The sequence below is a fragment of the Chiloscyllium plagiosum genome, unplaced genomic scaffold, assembly GCF_037043375.1.
Source record: "Chiloscyllium plagiosum isolate Xiang-an unplaced genomic scaffold, Cpla_swu_hap1 HiC_scaffold_15, whole genome shotgun sequence".
NCBI classification, from domain to species: Eukaryota; Metazoa; Chordata; class Chondrichthyes; order Orectolobiformes; family Hemiscylliidae; genus Chiloscyllium; species Chiloscyllium plagiosum.
The window spans coordinates 7,658,596-7,679,292 of record NW_028270153.1 but is presented as its reverse complement, the minus strand read 5'-3'; the positions used below and the strand labels follow the sequence as shown (position 1 = coordinate 7,679,292).

The 20,697-nt window shown below is 43.3% G+C and overlaps 1 protein-coding gene across 2 annotated transcripts in view; it reads right to left on the bottom strand.

The window, feature by feature from the left end:
• psmf1 (proteasome inhibitor subunit 1) overlaps positions 1-20,697 on the bottom strand; it is an 81,009-nt gene that overhangs the window by 23,417 nt on the left and 36,895 nt on the right. The window lies entirely within an intron of this gene.

Below are 20,697 nucleotides of genomic sequence, written 5' to 3'. Positions count from 1 at the left end.
CAGCAGGTCAGGTAGCATCCGAGGAGTAGGAAAATCAACGTTTCGGGGTAAACCCCTTCATCAGGAATGGAGGCAGGGAGCCTCCAGGGTGGAGAGAAAAATGGGGGTTTGGCGGTGTGGGACTGGGGAGAAAGTAGCAAAAAACTGGCCACACTACCTTCCATAAATAACGTTTCGGAACTGGCAGTCAGACATCACTGACCACTCGGGTTCATGACAGCCCATAAACTGACAGCCACACTCAGACAACAATTCACCAGGACAAAAGACCCTATACCCATCATGTGCAAAGACTGCACAAAACACTATATAGGGTAAACAGGCAGATAAGTAGCAATCCGCATCCACAAACACCAACTAGCCACAAAACACCACGACTAACCATCCCTAGTAGCCACACGCACAGATGACAAGGATCACAAATTTGACTGGAACAACACAACGATCATAGGACAAACTCAACATAGGACAACCAGAGAATTTCTGGAAGCATGGCACTTGTCCACGGACTCCATCAACAAGCACATTGACTTATACCCAATATACCGGTCACTAGAGAACAACCAAAACTGGCAACCGAAAGCAGCAGCAACAGAATCAAATAAATTCCAGAAGACATAGTACAGCAGCACTGCATAGGAAGATCCAAAGCACTGAAGATGTCACCTAGACAGGGGATGAAACGTCTACAAATCAACTTCTCAGCTCAGTGAACACATCCACAAATCACGACAACCAGCACCTGAACTACAAATCTTTACACAAACCTTAAACCTTGTCTTTCCAAATGCATTTACATCTTATCCCTCAGAATCTTCTCAAGTACCTTACCCACCACAGACGTTAGGCTTACTGGTCTATAGGCTTTTCTTTGCAGCTCTTCTTGAATAATGGCACATTTGCTATCTCCAGTCTTCCAGGATCTCATCTGGGTGATCTTATTGAAACATACAAGATGTTACGGGGGACTTGACAGGATGGATACTGAAAGATTATCTTCCCTGTGGGGCAATTTAGAAATAGGAGAAACACTTTCAATATAAGGAATCTCCTTTTTAACATGAAAAAGAGGAAGAATTTCTGCTCAGAGGACCATTTAGAGAACGTAATGATGTTAAAGGCCTATGGAGATGAGCTGGGTAACTCTTTCGAGAGACAGTACTGACAGGGTGGGTTGAATGGCCTCCTTCTATACTGTAAAATTCTATGAATCTATTAATTTTTGGAATTCTCTTGCACAGAAGGCAGTGTGGGTTAAGTCATTAAATATGTCATTGATAAGTTAGATAGATTTTTGACTGACAATTGAGTCAAAAGTTATGAGAGTCAGGCAAATAAGTACAGTTAAGACTACATTAGATCATCCATTGTCTTACTGACTGATAGGTTTGAGGGGGAAAATGCTTACCCCTGCACCTATATTCTGATTATCTCTAAATGCAAAATGCTTTCTAATTCATGATTTCTAGTATAAATGCTTTTTTCTTTCTTTTTTAACAAAAGCATATTACCCATTTTAGAAATTTTCTTTCAATTCTTGATCAGTATGGGGAAAATCAACGTGACTACTCTAGGGTCACAGAATGATACAGCCATTCAGACTGTTCCAGCTCTCCGAGAGACATCAAATTCAGCCCACTTCCTGAATCTCTCCAGTGCAGAAAGAGGCCATTTTGCCCATTGAGTCTGCACTGACTCTCAAAACAGCACTTTACCCAGACCCATCTTCCCCACATTTAGGGTGGCCAATTCACCTAACCTGCACATCTTTGGACTATGCAAGGAAACCAAAGCACCTGGCAGAAAACCACGGAAACCTGGGAGAATGTGCAAACTCCAGACAGACAGTCACCCAAGGCTGGAATTGAATTTGAGTCCATGGTGCTGTGATTCAGCAGTGCTAACCATTGTATCATCCTAGCGCCCACTTCCTTTGTTCCTTTCCGAAAGCCTTTCAAGTGTTTCCCCAGGGGATCATTCTGGAATGTGATAGGAAAATCAGGCTGCAATAAATTCAGAAAGCTCATCACTAACTCACTCTTGCTTCAATTCATGAAATGCCTATGGCTGCCTACAGTCAGTGGAAACCCCTAATTATTGGCCAAAAAAAAACATGCAAAGTATGTGAAGTATTTTGGTAATATGACTAACTTGAAACAACAAGTACTTGTTTCTGTTTGTTATTAATCCTTTTACTTCCATTCAGAGATACTAGGTAGAGTGCTCAGAGTTGGTGCTCATAACCTGGCACATCCTTTCCTGACACGGTTTTTGATTACTTCTGAAGAAATGACTCAACAAAAAAACAAAAGAGGAGAACTTGCATTAACATCGCACTTTTCATAACCTCAGCATATCCCAAAGCACTTTACTGCCAATTAAGCAGGTTTTGAAATGAAGTTGCTGTTGCAATTTATGAAACATTGCAGCAATTTGTACACAGCAAGGATCCACAAATAGCAAAAAGATCATGCCTAGATAATTTAGTTAAAGGATAGATATTGCCCAGGACAGTGGGAAAAACCTTCCTGCTCACTTTTTTTGAAACAGTGACAAATTTTATTTTTATGTCTACCTGAGAAGGTAGACAGGAGCCTCTATTTAATGTCAAGTCTGAAAGATATCAAGTCTGACAGTAAACCACATTCCTCAGTACTTGACTGAATGCAGTGCTCACATCATGTATACAACCAAACACAGGACTGAACTAATACAAGTTGCCATTAAATACAACAACTGCAATCTCCAGAACAGCAACTATTAAAATGATAAACTGTTCAACTGTTATCTGTGACACCTCAAACCAATTATACAAGTTACTGTATCCAGCTTTCACAGAACATGAATTCACTAAAGGAAATAAATGGTTTTTAGCAAAACAAACCCTCAGAGATAATGATGGGAGCAGGGGACATAGCAAAGCAACATTCTGACAACAGAAATAATAAACCACACAATTCCGTCTGTATTTAACAATCAGCCAGTAGTATGAACTTGTTTGGGAGAACAAGATGTTCGGAAGGTGGTAGGACTGAGCTCAATACAATTTTGTGGGAGGATGCAATGTTACAGGTGTTGTAAATTAATGCTCATGACGATATCAAAGATTTTATGCTATTCCAAAAGCTAGTTGTTCCCCAACCACCGTCTGTCTCCTGACCAGTGTTCATGCCTCAAACCAAAAACACATTGATTATTTGCCTCATTTTTGTTTCTGGGATCTTAATGTGTACAAAATGGATACTGTCATTGAATACTCTTTTAAAGTGATAACTTAATGACAAACAGTAGAGAAATGAGCAACTTAACTTGCTACTTCCAGGCACAGTTCCAGTGATTGGCAATTAGAATGCCTATAACTCCAGTCAGATTTGACTAAATTTATTTCAGACGGTTTAAGACCTGTTTAAAATGGCATCTGGAATATAAAGAATGGTTAGAACACCCAACGAAGTATTCAGCCCCTTGTGTCAGCTGTCTGCAAGAGCAAACTAGTTAATCCGTTGCCCTGCCTTTTGCCCTTAGACCTGCAAATATTTCTCTTCAGATAACTATTTAAATCCCTTTTGACCAAATCAGACTCTACCAAGCACAGCAATCCGGATTCTAACCTCTCGCTTTGTAAAAAGATTTTTCCTCAGGATACCTTTGGTTCTTTTGCTGTCCACTTTAAATTGGTGTCCTTTGATACTTGATTCTTCAACCAATAACAGCAGTTCCCACCTGTCTACTCTCTCCAGGTTCCACATAATTTTAAATACCTCTATCAAACCTCCTCTCAATGCTCTAATCTCCAAGAAGAGCCATGTTTGCCAATCTGTCTACGTGACTGAAGTCCCTCAGGAACTAGCCTTATGAACATCTTCAAAGGGTGATGGCAGCAAAATTGGACAAAATATTCCAGTTGATGTTTAAACAGTGTTTTATAAAGATTCAGCAAAACTTCTCTGCTTTTGTATTCTCTGCCTTTATTTGTTAAGGCCAGAATCCCTATACCTTTTAACCACTCGGGCAACTATCTGTGTGGAGTTTGCATATTCTCCCCATGTCTGTGTGGGTTTCCTCCGGGAGCTCCAGTTTCTTCCCACATTCCAAAGATGTACAGGTCAGGTGAATTGGCCATGCTAAATTGCCCATAGTGTTAGGTGCATTAGTCAGAGGGAAATGGGTCTGGGTGGGTTACTCTTTGGAGGGTCGGCATGGACTTGTTGGGCCAAAGGGCCTGTTTCCACACTGTAGGGAATCTAATCTAATTTAATCTAATCTAATCTAATCTAATCTCTTTCTCAGCCCAGTCATTTTCAACAAATTGCTTTCATACACTCCAGGCCCCTCTGTTCTGCAGTTCTTATATTTTACACAGTCTGTTCTTGTTTTCATATGAAAGGTATCACCTCACGCTTGTCTGAATTAAATTTCAGCCACCACATTTCTGTCAATTCCATCAATGTTCTGTTTTCTCTGAAATCTATCATTAACCTCTCCACAGTTCACAATAAACCAATATTTTATGCAACAAAAGTTGAAACTGTGCCCTGGAAACTCAAGTCCACATTATTGATATAGATTAAGAAAAGCAGTGGACCTAATAATGATCTATGGGAAACCCCACTGTTCAATGATAAACAACTGTTTCCTGTCACTCAGTCAACTTTCTATCAATGCTGTCACTGCTCCTTGAATTCCAAGGGATCTAGCTTTTCTGACAAGCTTGTGTAGAATTTTTATAGAATTTTTTTTGGAAGTTCAGATACCTCATTAATTCTTTCTGTTACCTCACCAAAAACGCAAATTAAGTTAGTTAAACACAACTAATTACTCCACATCTATTCAGTGACTATTAACTTTTGTCCCATATTATTTTGAAAAACTCTCTCATTAGCGAGATTAAAATGAGTGGTCTATAGTTGATGGGCTTACTCTTAACACCTTTCAACACCGACCAAGCATGTAACATTTGCAATTCTGCAGTCCTCTGGCACCACTCCTGTATCTAAGGATAAATGGAAGATTATGGCCAGTGTCGCCAGAATTTCCACCCTTACTTGCATCATTTTATACTTAAATGCATCTCACCTAGTCCCAGTGACTTATCAGTGCCAGATCCTTTGGATGAGCCACAGTAAGAAAGAAACAGTAAACATATTTCTACAATTCTCTTAAGACCTCATTACATTCCAAAGTGAAGAAATAGTTTTGAAATGTTTTCACAGTCGTAATGTCGGAACTATTGCATGCACTTTGAACACAGCAGGCTCTAATCAACAGCAAAGATATAATGTCCTGGTCATCCTTTTCACTAATGTTGGTTGAAGGATTAATATTGGTCAGCACTAATGGATATTTTGTGTCTCATCAAGAGTGCAGTTGGGGCTTTGGTTTAATGTTTCATCTGAAAAACACGTGATGGAACAGTGCTTCTCAGGGAGTACACGGGGTACATCAGCCTAGCTTTTTACTCAAGGCCTCTGGAGAGGGACTTGAAACCCTCATCTCAGTGTGTAACCCACTGAGCCGCAGCTGACACTTCATCAGTCATTTCACTTTCCAATTCCATTTGAGGAGAGTATTAGAGATTGCACAGGTCTTAATCATACCATTGAACTGAAAATGAAGCATGGGAATATTTTAAGATTGTGCATCTTAAATGCTAAACATGGAAACAGATTTAAATAATGATGCTGATGATAATTTTCAAGTCACAGCCCAAGGGCAGTGGTGTGTACAATCCATCACAGCAAAGGCCATGCACTAAATACATCTGAGCTTACTCAATGAATCTAATTAATTACAGCAGCGCATAAACTTACCTTTATTAAACAGCAGAGGCTGCATTGCCATAGGAATGTTATAGAAGCCCATTAAAAAGAAATCAATTCATTGAAGCACTGTCTGTGGAATTTAGATCACATCAATCCCGATAAAACTGAAAATTGGTTTATTTAATCCCTGTAGAACTGAGTTAAACAGTGAGCCAACTGAATACAATACTATGCAAACATGAGTTATACACTGCCACTATGCTACAAGTCCAAAGTTAACTTTATCTTAAAACTGAAGATCAGACACTAAGTTTCTGTTACATAGCTACAAAGTTGATTGAGGGCAGACTCCATTAGATTTAAGTTTGTTATCGAAAAGGACAAGAATAAGCCTGAAATCCAAGTATGAAACTGGGAGGAAGGTCAATCTTACTAAAATCAGACATGACTTGGTGAAAGTGGACTAAGAGCAGATCCTTTTAGGCAAATCTGTGTCAGAACAATGGGATGCATTCAAGAAGCAAATAGATTAGATTCCCTACAGTATGGAACAGGCCCTTCGGCCCAACAAATCCACACTGACCCTCCGAAGACAAACCCACCCAGACCCATTTCCCTCTGACTAATGCACCTAACACTATGGGCAATTTAGCATGGCCAATTCACCTGACCTGTACATCTTTGGAATGTGGGAAGAAACTGGAGCTCCCGGAGGAAACCCACACAGACATGGGGAGAATATGCAAACTCCACACAGACAGTCGCCCGAGGCTGGAATTGAATCTGGGACCCTGGTGCACCTTGCCGTCCCTACAGAGAGTACAAAAAGGATGGGACCAGCAAATTCAGCGAACTCTGAATATCAAGGCATATACAGGAGGGAAAACCACGAAACTGCAAGCAGTCAGTCTAACCTCAGAGGTAGGGCAACTATTGAGAATAATTCTGAGGAACAGAATTAATCTACATTTGGAGAGGCAGGGGTTCATCAAGAACAGTCAGCATGATTCTGATAAGGGGAGGTCATGTCTGACCAATTTGACTGAATTTTTTCCATGAAGTGACTAGATATGCGTTTGAGGGCAATGCATTTGACATTTTCTGCTTGGATTTCAGTGAGGCTTATGATAAGGTCCTGCATGGGAAGGTAAGAGCCTATGACAGCCAAGGAAACTTGGCTAATTAAATCCAGGTTTGGCTGAATTGCAGGACACAGAGGATGATGGTCAAGGGGTGTCATTGTGACTGGAAGCCTGTGTGTCCAGTGGTTTCTGCAGGGATCATTGTTGAAGCAGTTTGCTGCTAACAGTTTATATATGAATGACTTATACTTGTAGGAAGGTTGATCAGTAAGTTTGCAGATGATATGAAAATTGGTGGGTAGTAAATAGTAAGGAACATAGCCTTACATTACAGACGGTTATAGATTGGCTGATCAGATGGGCTGATCAGTGGCAAATGGAATTCAATACAGATAAGTGTGGGGTTGGGCAGAACAAACAAGATGAGGAAATACATCATGAATTGTAGAACTCTAGAAAGTAATGAGGATTGGAGGGACACTGGGGTGCATGCCCACTGGGATAGTATTGGGATAGGTATTTAAAATGATTAAGGTGGCACGTGGATACTTGCCTTTATTTGCTGAAGCATAGAATTTCAGAGCAGGGAGGTTATGTTGGAACTGTGTAAAACATTGGTTAGGTCACCATTGGTTAGTGGGCGGCACGGTGGCACAGTGGTTAGCACTGTTGCCTCACAGCGCCAGAGACCCGGGTTCAATTCCCGCCTCAGGCGACTGACTGTGTGGAGTTTGCACGTTCTCCCCGTGTCTGCGTGGGTTTCCTCCGGGTGCTCCGGTTTCCTCACACAGTCCAAAAGATGTGCAGGGTCAGGTGAATTGGCCATACTAAATTGCCCGTAGTGTTAGGTAAGGGGTAAATGTAGGGGTATGGGTGGGTTCGCTTCGGCGGGTCGGTGTGGACTTGTTGGGCCGAAGGGCCTGTTTCCACGCTGTAATGTAATCTGTTGAGTATTGCGCACCGTTCTGGAATTGCCATTATAGGAAGGATGCCATTGCATTGGAGTTAGTGAGTAAGAGATTCACCAGGATATTAACTGGGCCTGAAGAGTTTCAGTTATGAAAAGAGATTTGTTAGATTGGGGCTATTTTCCTTGAAGCTGGGGGAGTGAGGACACACATGATTGGGATGTATTAAACTATGAGGGGCACAAATAGAATAGACAGAACGGAATATATTTCCTTGGTAGAGGGGTCAATGACTAGGGACATAGATTTAAGGGAAAGGTTTAGAGGGATTGCGATGAAATTAATTTTCACTCCGAGGGTGGTGAGAATCTGGAACTCACTACCAAAAAGGGTGGAAGAGGCAGAAATTCTCATAACATTTAAGCAGCATTTAGATGTGCACTTTGCTATGGGCCAAATGTTGGAAAATGGGATTAGAATAGTCAGGTGCTTGTTTTTGATGTACACATACTCAATGGACAGAAGGGCCTTTTCTGTGTTATAGACCTCTATGAGTTGAGAGTGTGGTGCTGGAAAAGAACAGCAGGTCAGGCAGCATCCAAGGAGCAGGAGAATCGACGTTTCGGGCATAAACCTTTCCTGAAATGTAGATTCTTCTGCTCCTCAGATACTGCTTGACCTGCTGTGCTTTTCCAGCACCACACACTCAACTCTGATCTGTAGCATCTGCAGTCCTCACTTTCACCCTGTAGATCTCTATGCTGGATGGATCTCAAAGCTAGAATGGTTATCAGTTTAAGCACCTCTTCCTCTCAGATCTTTACTGGGTCTAGTTTAACGAGCAGCACTCTGGTAATGACACCAAGTGTCTGTTGTTTTCAAGCTTCAGGTTTGCTTCAGTGGATAACGTATCAGCCTTAGAAGGCCACACATGGCAGGACATGTGCACTTCATTATGTATGACATTCTACTATAGTACCCAGAAAGTGCTGCACTGTTGGAGGTGCCATCTTTGAGATGAAACATTGATCTAAGGCCTAGGGGTGGATCCAAAGAAGAGAAAGAGGCACTCTACCCATGTTCTTGGCAATATCTGTCCTTCAATCTAGTCCCATTGAAAACAGAAACTAGTCATTTATCATGCTGGTTTTTTTTAGGAATGTGCCGTGCAGAGTCTGGCTGCTGTGCCTCTCTACTTAACAATTGACTACATACCAACAGATTTAGGCAGAAGGCATCCATCCCAACCAGCCCACCTATCCAACATTCCCTTGGTGCAATTTCTAATAACCTAGAATCCCATTTGTCGACCAGAACTAGTTTAGTTTGGTCATGAAACGCCGCTGAGGTTTCTTGCATGACCACCCATACTGGTGAGCTGTTCCACAAACAGACTATACTTTGTTGTAGCTGAAAATGTGTTGCTGGAAAAGCGCAGCAGGTCAGGCAGCATCCAAGGAACAGGAAAATCGACGTTTCGGGCATAAGCCCTCCTGAAGAAGGGCTTATGCCCGAAACGTCGATTCTCCTGTTCCTTGGATGCTGCCTGACCTGCTGCGCTTTTCCAGCAACACATTTTTAGCTCTGATCTCCAGCATTTGCAGCCCTCACTTTCTCTCGTATACTTTGTTGTAAAAGAGATCCTCCACTGTTTTATTCTGTTGTCTTTAATTTGTAAATATTAACCTTTCTGCTTAAATCCTGTGCAAAACCCATAAACCAACATGGATTTGACTTATCATTTTACTCACTGCTTTGTTTCTCTCCAAACCCATCACAATCCTCATGTGGAAATATATGTCTGTGCCTTCACTAACATTGGGTCAAAATCCTGGAACTATTTTGGATGCACCTACATCAAATGGATTGCTGTGGTTCAAGAATAGCCTACCACCAACTTCTCAAGGGCAATTAATGATGGCCCAACCAGCAAAACACACATCCCCTAAACTTAATAAAAGATATTTGGCAGAGAGGATTAATGTCGATTTTAAGCTCAGTGCCCTGCATTCACTATTCTAGGTAGGGCCTATGGCCATTTATGGCCAGCAGGATGAATGATCATCAAATCTAACTTCACAATTGTTAGTTAAATATAAATATCGGTCAGAACTCCCCTGCTCATCTGTGAACAATACCAGTTGGTTTTCTAAATGAGCATGCTGGGCAGTCAATGCCTCAGTTTAATATCTCATTTGAAAGAGTGCTCATTCAATAATACTGCATTCAAGTGGGAGCCTAGATTATGCACCAAAGTCTCTGGAGTAGGACTTGAATCCATGACCTTCACAATTAGAGGTGAGAGCAGTAAGCCACAGCTGATATGAGCAAGAAAATGCACCTCTTTGTTTGGAATTAAACAACAAAGAATACACTTGTGAGCTGGCATTACAAGGGCAGTAAAAGGTCTGTCCTTTTGGAGGCATGTAGGTATATTGATCTTCTATAATCAGTGTCTATACAGCATCAAATGGCTTCCTCCTGTTCTTAAGTAACATTGCAAAAGTGAGGACTGCAGATGCTGGAGATAAGAGTCGAGAGTGTGGTGCTGGAAAAGCACAAAAGGTGAGGCAGCATCCGAGGAGCAGGAAAATCGATGGATGCTGCCTGACCTGCTGTACTTTTACAGCACTACACTCTCGACTCTAATCTCCAGCATCTGCATTGCTCACTTTCGCAATGTTACTCAAGAACAGGAGGAAGCCATTTAGCTCAGGGACTATTCTAATATTCAATGACATCATGGCTAATTTGCAACATAACTTCACACACCTACCTTTTTCTTAAATATTTTTTATTCACTCATGGGAATTGCTGGCTGGGGTGGCATTTATTGTCTGTCCCTTGAGAAAGTGACATTGGTGACCGATCTTCTTGAACTGTTGCAGCCCATATACTGTAGGTAAACCCACAATGCCAGTAGTGAGAGAATTCCAGGATTTTGACTCAGCAACAGTGAAGGAATAACAATATATTTCCAATCAGGATGGGGAGTGGTTTGGTGGGGAACTTGCAGGTGGTAGTGTTTGCATGTATCTGCTACATTTTTACTTCTAGAAGTAATTGCGGAATTCGACACCGCTGCTTAAGGAGTCATTAACATCTTCCAAAAATGTACCAATCTCACATTTATAATTAATAAAAAATCTAGCATCAAATGTCGCTTATCAAAGAGAGTTCTAAATGTCTAATGCTTTGTGCACAAGTTGTTTCTAACTTCACTCTTGAAAGACCCTAATTTTAACTCTGGTCCTGATGAATACTAAACATTTCCCAAATCTTGGAAATGATTTATATCGACCATTCCAGTGTTGCTTAGTGTATGAAAACTTTATTAAATCACTCCTTAATCTCTTAAATTACAAGAGTATCAACTCTAGTTTTTTTAAACTTTCTTTGTAATTTAAACCCTTGTGGTACAAGTATCATTCTGGTATTACACGCTGCATTATTTACAAGGCCAATGTATCCTTCCTAAGGCACGGTGTCCAGAAATGCTGACACTATTTCTGATGTGATTTATTCAGGATGTACATAACTTCAACCATATTATATTCTGGTCTTCTTGCAATGAAGTCCTTCATTCTATTTGTGTTTTGTTTATTTTCAGTACCTCGTCACAACATTTTAATGATCTATATTGACACTCCAGTCAATTTTTGACTTTCACGGTTCCTAATTTTTCACTATTTAGAAAGTACCCCAAATATATGTTTTCTAATTCTGAAATGAATGATATCTCACCTGTCCAGAATGAAATAAATTTGCTGCTATATACAATGAATCACAGAATCCCTGCAATGTGGAAACAGACCCTTCGGCCCAACAGTCCACACCGACCCTCCGAAGAGTAACCCACCCAGACCATTCCCTTATCAAATTACTCGACATTTACACCTAATTAATGCACTACACATCCCTGAACACCATCGGCAATTCAGCATGGATTGAGGGAGGAAACCGGAGCACCAGGAGGAAACCCACACAAACTCTGGGAGAAAATGCAAACTCCACACAGTTACCCAAGCATGGAATTGAACCCGGGTCCCTGGCACTGCGAGGCAGAAGTGCTAACCACTCAGCCACCGTGCCGCCAATGGCAATGTTTACAATGCCATCTATCTTTGTGCCATTGGTAAACTTGGATCTGTGCCTTTTATATTCACCATCTGAATTGCTGATGAATATTACTTATTTGAGCTCCAACATAGATCTTTGAGACACACCACTAATTACATTCTGTCAATTAGAGTACCTTCCCATTATCCCTATTCTCTGTCTTTTCCCACTCAGCTAATTTTCTAACCAGGTCAATAATTTACCTTCAGTTCCATATGCTTCCACTTTAGCTCATAATTTTATTGCATTAAGAGCAGTCATTTAAGTTTCTAATGTGTGCTCATGAAGAACTCACTGTTAATCTAAACACTATCTGACAAAACAGGATGCCATTCAGCCCACTATATCTCTGTGCAAGAACTATGTCCTGTACTTCTTTCCACTTCCCAACATTTTTCTCATATCTAATGCTCTTTTAAACTTTAGTTCTAAATCTGCCTTCACCATCTGCCTTCACTGTGTCACCAGGGGGGCACGGTGGCACAGTGGTTAGCACTGCTGCCTCACAGCGCCAGAGACCTGGGTTCAATTCCCGCCTCAGGCGACTGACTGTGTGGAGTTTGCACGTTCCCCCCCGTGTCTGCGTGGGTTTCCTCTGGGTGCTCCTGTTTCCTCCCACAGTCCAAAGATGTGCAGGTCAGGTGAATTGGCCATGCTAAATTGCCCGTAGTGTTCGGTAAGGGGTAAATGTAGGGATATGGGTGGGTTGCGCTTCGGCGGGGCGGTGTGGACTTGTTGGGCCGAGAGGCCTGTTTCCACACTGTAAGTAATCTAATCTAATCTAATCTAATCTAATCTCCTGAAATGATGCATTCCGTTCACAATAACTCAGTTTAAAAGTAATTCCCCAGAGCTCCTGATTCAAATAACTGTGCAAACAAATTTTAAATATACTTGACTTTTGGAGGAGCAGGACATGAAAACCTGAAAATAAATAGTCTGTTCTCAAAAGGGAATGTTGACTTTTCTGCTCCTCAAATGCTGTCTGACCTGATGTGCTCTTCCAGCTTCACATCTATTGACTCTGACTTCCAGCATCTGCAGTCCTTACTGTCTCCTTGTTCACAAAAGGTATGTTTACACAGCAGTGAATATCTCACCCTGTTAAACAGACTTTCAATCACATCTGATATTCCAGGATGTTAATTATAACGGATCTTCTTGGTGAAGGAGACACACATACAGGGAACAGAGAAAACACAATATTCAAATGATCTCATGGTTAAACACTATTTGCAAAAAGTTTTAATTAATTTTATCATAACATGCAAAAAAGGCTCTCTTGTATTTGTGTTTCAGGCCTAGCGCAGTGGGTAACATTGTTAATTCCTGAATACAAGTGTGCACTATTGGAAGTGCTGTCTGATTAGTGCATAGGCACAAGAGATCCAACTGCACTGTTACTATTATGTTAATAAGTGGATGAGCTGCTCATTTATTTGATTGCTGTATGTGGGATCTGGATGTGCACGCATTTGTTGCCATCTTTCCTATATCACAAAATTTAAAAGCAAGCCTTTCTCTCCTGTGACAACCACAAAAGCGGCAATTATTTAGTTTCTGCATGCAATTTTTGTTAGAAATGTTTAATGAGTTTCTTTACAAGAAGTTGAAATAAAATCAATTCTGACTGCTAGTCAACACTTTCAAAAACCTCACTTTATGGTTGAAGCTGGACAGAATCCACTGACACTAGTTGCAATAGGCAGATCAGTACAAAGCCTGGAGATAACACTGAGTCTGTCTTTACAGAAGGGAGAGGGCAAATGCAAAAAATCATGGATAAGTGAATTAGTATACAGTCACAATAGTTGACAGTTCCAAAAAGACTTGAAACGTCACTGGCACAGTATCTAGAGTTAGGGAAAAGCCTACAACTAATTACATTGAACTGACTCTCAGCTGGTCTCACGATGTATCTCAATGCAGATTCATCTCAAGAGGGTTGGAATATAAAAACAGCGATGTGCTTCTGAGACTTTATAAAACTCAGGTTAGGCCCCATTTAGAATAGTCATAGTCAGAGATTCTAGGTATCCCAACTTAATCTAGTCCCACCTGACAGCACCCAACCCATATCCCTCCACACCCTTCAATTCATACATCCACCTAAACGTCTTTTCAATGTTGTAATTGTACCAGCCACCACCACTTCCTCTGGCAGCCCATTCTGCAGACGCACCACTCTCTGCATGAAAAAGTTGCCTCTTAGGTCTCTTTTGTAATTTTCCCCTCACCCTAAACCTATACCCTTTAGCGCTGGACTCCCACACCCCAGGGTCTATTAATCCTATCCATGCCCCTCATGATTTCATAAACGTCTATAAGGTCACCCCTCAGCTTCAGATACTTCAGGGTTGGTGCAGCTACCATCCCCACGCTGACTGATGACATCACTTCCGCCCCCATCAAGGCTGCTTCCACAGCCACTTCCGCCCCTCACAATTCCTCATGCATCACTTCTGCCCTCACATCATTGCTGATGTCACATGCTCAGTGACTTCCGCCCCCGCCCCACTGCCATGTTTGCCACCACTTCCACCCCCACCAACACCACTCACCTGCATTCTGCTAACATGCCCCCCACAGATCCCACTGTCACCATCCCTGCTCCCCAGAACCCTGAGGGGAACACCACCCCTGCTCATGCCTCCACCCCCATTCCCCCCACCACCACACCCACTCCATTTACAGGCTCCGCCCCCAGTCCCAGATCCACACCCACACCAGGCCCTAGCTCCCAGCCCTGCCAAGTTTTCACCATCCTTCCAGACCTCCCCCTCACTGAGGACGAACGAGCATCCTCAGCAAAGGACTCACCTTCATCCCCCTCCGCCCATGCATCAATGAATTTAATACACGCCGTGACGTCGAATACTTCTTCTGCCGCCTCCGCTTCCAAGCTTACTTTTGCAATCAGGACACCCACCCATCATCCGAGGACCCCTTCGCCCACCTCCAACACACTTCATCCACCTGGACACCCCATGCCAGCCTATTACCCGCCCTCGACCTCTTCATTTCCAACTGCCGCCGGGACATTAACCGCCTCAACCTGTCTACCCCCCTCCCCTACTCCAACCTCTCACCCTCACAACGCGCTGCCCTCCACTCCCTCTGCTCCAATCCCAACCTCACCATCAAGCCAGCGCACTGACCTCTACACTGCTGAAGCCAGATGCCAACTCAAGGACACCTCCTCCTACTGCCTCCTCGACCCCCATCACCAAACTATCATCTCCGAGACCACACAGAACCTCATCACCTCAGGAGATCTCCCACCCACAGCTTCCAACCTCATAGTCCGGGAACCCCGCACTGCCCGGTTCTACCTCGTTCCCAAGATCCATAAGCCTGATCACCCTAGCCAACCCATCGTCTCAGCATGCTCCTGAACTCATCTCTACCTACCTCAACACTGTCCGAACCCTCCTAGTCCAGGAACTCCCCACATACTTTCAAGACACCACCCACGCCCTCCACCTCCTCCAATACTTCCGTTTCCCCGGCCTCCAACGCCTCACCTTCACTATGGATATCCAATCCTTCTACACCTCCATCCGCCATGACCAGGGCCTCCAAGCACTCCGTTTCTTCCTCTCCTGATGTCCCCAACAGCACCCTTCCACCAACACTCTCATTCGTTTGGCCGAACTGGTCCTCACCCTTAACAATTTCTCCTTCGAATCCTCCCACTTCCTCCAGACCAAAGGGGTAGCCATAGGCACACGTATGGGCCCCAGCTATGCCTGTCTCTTTGTTAGCTACGTAGAACAGTCCATTTTCCATAGTTAGACCGGCACCTCGCCCCACCTTTTCCTCCACTACACTGATGACTGCATTGGCGCCACCTTGTGCTCCCGTGAGGTGGTTGAGCAATTCATCAACTTCACCAACACATTCCACCCTGACCTTAAATTTACCTGGACCATCTCTGACAACTCCCTCCCCTTCCTGGACCTCTCCATCTCCATTAATGATGACCGACTTGACACTGACATTTTTTACAGACCCACCGACTCCTACATCTATCTGTATTACACCTCTACCCACCCTACCTCCTGCAAAAATGCCATCCCATTTTCCCAATTCCTCCGCCTCTGCCGTATCTGCTCCCAGGAGGACCAGTTCCACCACAGAACACACCAGATAGCCTCCTTCTTTAGAGACCACAATTTCCCTTCCCACATGGTTAAAGATGCCCTCCAATGCATCTCACCCACATCCCGCACCTCCGCCCTTAGACCCCCACCCCTCAAACCGTAACAAGGACAGAACCCTGGATTAGTGGTGCTGGAAGTGCACAGCAGTTCAGGCAGCATCCAAGGAGCAGCGAAATCGACGTTTCGGGCAAAAGCCTTTCATCAGGAATAAAGGCAGTGAGCCTGAAGCGTGGAGAGATAAGCTAGAGGAGGGTGGGGGTGGGGAGAAAGTAGCATAGAGTACAATAGGTGAGTGGGGGAGGGGATGAAGGTGATAGGTCAGGGAGGAGAGGGTGGAGTGGATAGGTGGGAAAGGAGATAGGCAGGTAGGACAAGTCCGGACAAGTCATGGGGACACCCCCCTGATGCTCACCTTCCAACCTTCGCATAAACCAAATCATCTGCCGACATTTCTACCACCTCCAAACAGACCCCACCACCACGAATATATTTCCCTCCCCACCCCTTTCCGCCTTCCGCAAAGACCGTTCCCTCCGTGACTACCTGGTCAGGTCCATGTCTCCAACAACCCACCCTCCCGTCCAGGCACCTTCCCCTGCCACCGCAGGAATTGCAAAACCTGCGCCCACACCTCCTCCCTCACGTCCATCTAAGGCCCCAAAGGAGCCTTCCACATCCATCAAAGTTTTACCTGCACATCCACCAATGTCATTTATTGTATCCGTTGCTCCTGACGTGGTCTCCTCTACATTGGGGAGACTGGACGCCTCCTAGCAGAGCACTTTAGGGAACATGTCTGGGACACCCTCACCAATCAACCACACGGCCCTGTGGCCCAACATTTCAACTCCCCCTCCCAATCAGCCGAGGACATGGAGGTCCTGGGCCTCCTTCACCGCCGCTCCCTCACCACCCGACGCCTGGAGGAAGAACGCCTCATCTTCCACCTCGGAACACTTCAACCCCAGGGCATCAATGTGGACTTCACCAGTTTCCTCATTTCCCCTTCCCCCACCTTACCCCAGTTCCAACCTTCCAGCTCAGCACTGTCCCTATGACTTGTCCTACCTGCCTATCTTCCTTTCCACCTATCCACTCCACCTTCCTCTCTGACCTATCACCTTCCTCCCACCCCCATTCACCTATTGCACTCTTTGCTACCTTCCCCCACTCTCCTCCCTGACCTATCACCTCCATCGCCACCCCCATTCACCTATTGTACTCTATGCTACTTTCTCCCCACCCCACCCTCCTCTCATTTATCTCTCCACCCTTCAGGCACTCTGCCTCTTTCCTGACGAAGGGCTTTTGCCCGAAACTTCATTTCCCTGCTCCTCGGATGCTGTCTGACCTGCTGTGCTTTTCCAGCACCACTCTAATTCAGAATCGGGTTTCCAGCATCTGCAGTCATTGTTTTTACCCTCAGACACTTCAGGGAAAACAGCCGTAGCCTATTTAACCTCTCCCTATAGCTCAAATTCTCCAACCTTGGCAATATCCTTCTAAATCTTTTTTGAACCCTGTCAAGCTTCACAACATCTTTCCGATAGGAAGGATACTGTGTCCAATTTTGGGCCTCACATCTCAGGAAGGACTTACTGGCACGAAGCGTGTCCAGTGGAGATTCACACGGATGATCCCTGGAATGGCAGGCCTAACATACAGTGAAAGGCTGAGGATCCTGGGATTATATTCATTAGAGTTTAGAAGGTTGAGGGGAGATCCAATATAAACTTACAACATAATGCATGACTCAGAAAGGGTGGACACTGGGAATTTGTTTCTGTTAGGTGGGGAGACTAGGACCCGTGAGCACAACCTTAGAATCAGAGGGGGTCAATTTAGAATGGAAATGAGGAGACATTTCTTCAGCCAGAGAGTGGTGGGCCTGTGGAATTCATTGCCATGGACTGCAGTGGAGGCTGGGACATTAAAGGTCTTCAAGGCAGAGATTGATAAATTCGTAATCTTGCAAGGAATTAAGGAATACAGGGAGAGTGCGGAAAAGTGAAGTTGAAATGCCCATCAGCCATGATTGAACAGCAGAGTGGACTTCATTGGCCGAATGGCCTTATTTCCATTCCTATTTCTTATGGTCAGAAGTCTAAAAGTTAACTCTATTCAGAATGCCAGCCTAATCACTTCAAAAGGGAGAAAAATATATCGTTGATAACAGAGATTTGGCACAAGGCAATGTGGGTCTTTCTTGCTTGTGGGTAAAATTAATGTTCCTCCAGAATTTGTTTTTATGCTCTCACATTTCTTGCTGTCTTACCATGCAACAATACAATTTGCACTTTAATAAATATTAATGAGTACACTTAGAAGTTTGCCTAATATCCCAAGGTGCTTTACAGAAATGCCATGACAAAAATCTGACAATGACGCAAGGAACCATTGGTCTGAACAGAAAAGTCTCAGCTTTAATGTATTTTCTTTAATTTTTACAGTTTTTGCCGCTGATGCTAATAACATGTACTCCTACAGGCAGATAAAATTGTCTTGCAAGGTAAATGCACATTTGCTTTGTTCTTGCATCCAAAATGTATCATTTTCTGTATAAGGTAAACAAAGACTTGAATCGATATAGCAACTTTTTTAGCTTCAGACAGAATATCCAAATCACTTTGCAGTCAAAATGAAATATATTGGCCAGTTACACACAATAAACATCCATAAATACTATTAGGTATAAAGCCCAGATAATATGGTTTCCCATTGTTGTTGAGGGATACATGCTGATCTGGACAGTTGCAGGGAACTTTCCTTCTTGAGATTCATGCCCCGGGATCTTTTAAGTCTAACCAAGAGGTCAGACTGAGGCCTCAATTTAACATATCTGAGAGATGGCACCTCCAACTAGACAATGTTTATTTGTTACCACACTGGAAACTCAATTCAGAGTTTGCATTAATCTGCAACTGCCACCTATTGGCACGATTCCCTATCCTGATTATGCCCATCTGCATTCTGTCTGACAGTTTGCTATTCCATGCCATTTGATTTTATCAGCAAACTTAGCTGTTAATGTTTTAAGTCAGACTTAACTTCTACTACCATCCTTTTGCTCATTTGCTTAGTCTTTGCTGATGTCAGTCACAAACCTACCTTCTACAAATTTCAACCTGACTCATCTTGGAACTCAACTTTTACAATTACATGCTATGTCTTATTCTATTGATCTTAAGGTACAAAACCTAGCTTCAATGGGCCGTCCTTGAGACAGAAGTTCATGGATTCAAAGCTCACTCTGGAGACTTGAGCACAAGGCACAGGTTGAAACTCCCAGTGAATGCTCCACTGCCAGAAGGGGACATTAAACTAACATCCTGCCACCCCCTTGGGTGAATGCAAGAGATCCCTTAGCATTATTTTGACGTTTAATCAATTAGCTCTCCCTGGTTTCCAATTCAATATTTATCCCTTAATCAGTATAAATAAAACAGATTAGCTGATTATTATAACGATGCTGTCTATGGGAACTTGCCATCCACAAATTAGCAGCTCGGCAGTCTATATTACAGTACTGACTACACTTCAAAAGTATTTTAAAGGCTGTGATGTGCTTTGTGGTATCATGAAACCATGAAAATACTACAAAAATGTTAGCCTCTCTTTCTACAACTATAATTTTTAACATCATCAGAATTGTAGTAAAATATATTCAGGAGTTATGCCAAGAAAGGTTCACTATGCTTACTGTACTCCATCAACACTCCTGTGTACAATACCAGAAAAGGCCACATGCCAATCAAAACACTCTTTCCACAGTGTATCTATGACAATGCCAAATAAAGACTCCTCCGCACCAAAGATACTCATTTCCTTAACTCCCATGTGAAGCCAATAGAGCTGTTAAATCTCTACAACCAGGAGCTGAGTTCCTCGATAGCTATTGATTCAATATCTTTCTAAAGGCATCAAGTCACCCAGAACAGGCAGCTCGTTCCAATGCACTACTTGTAATAGCATCTTACCTGGTCACTTTTCATTTCAAATTGCGCTTGATGTTTTGACATTTCTGTCCTTGGTGTTTAATGCTAATGAACATACTTATCTTTACCTTTCATTGTTCAGAGAAACAGTATCACAGCTTTTGCCAGTCTTTCCTTCACCTGCAGTTGGACCATTCTATCCTATCGAGGCACCCGGTGAAGTCCCTCTGTCGTAGGGTTGCTTCATTAATGCCACTACAAACAAAATATTGACCGAAATTCCTTCTTCTGTTGACTGGTGAACCCGACAAGAAGCAATGAAATTCTTGCTGGCAGGAGTATACGTGTACAGCATGGAAACAAACAGCAGTCCACAGAGCTCAGATCATAGAGCAAGTTATGTCATCACATAACAATCATATCATAGAATCACAGAACCCCTGCAGTGCAGATAGAGGCTATTCGGCTCACCAAGCCTGCACCAACCCACTAAACAGCATCCCATGCCACCCTGTCCCTGTAATCCCACATTCACCATGGCTAATTCCCCTTGGCTGTCCATCCCTGGACATTACGGGGTAATTTAGCATGGCCAATCCACTTAACCTGCACGTCTTTGGACTGTGGGAGGAAACTGAAACACCCAGTAAAAACCCATGCAGACATCAGGAAAATGTGCAAACTCCACAGAGAGTCATCCAAGGCTAGAATTGAATCCAGGTCCTTGG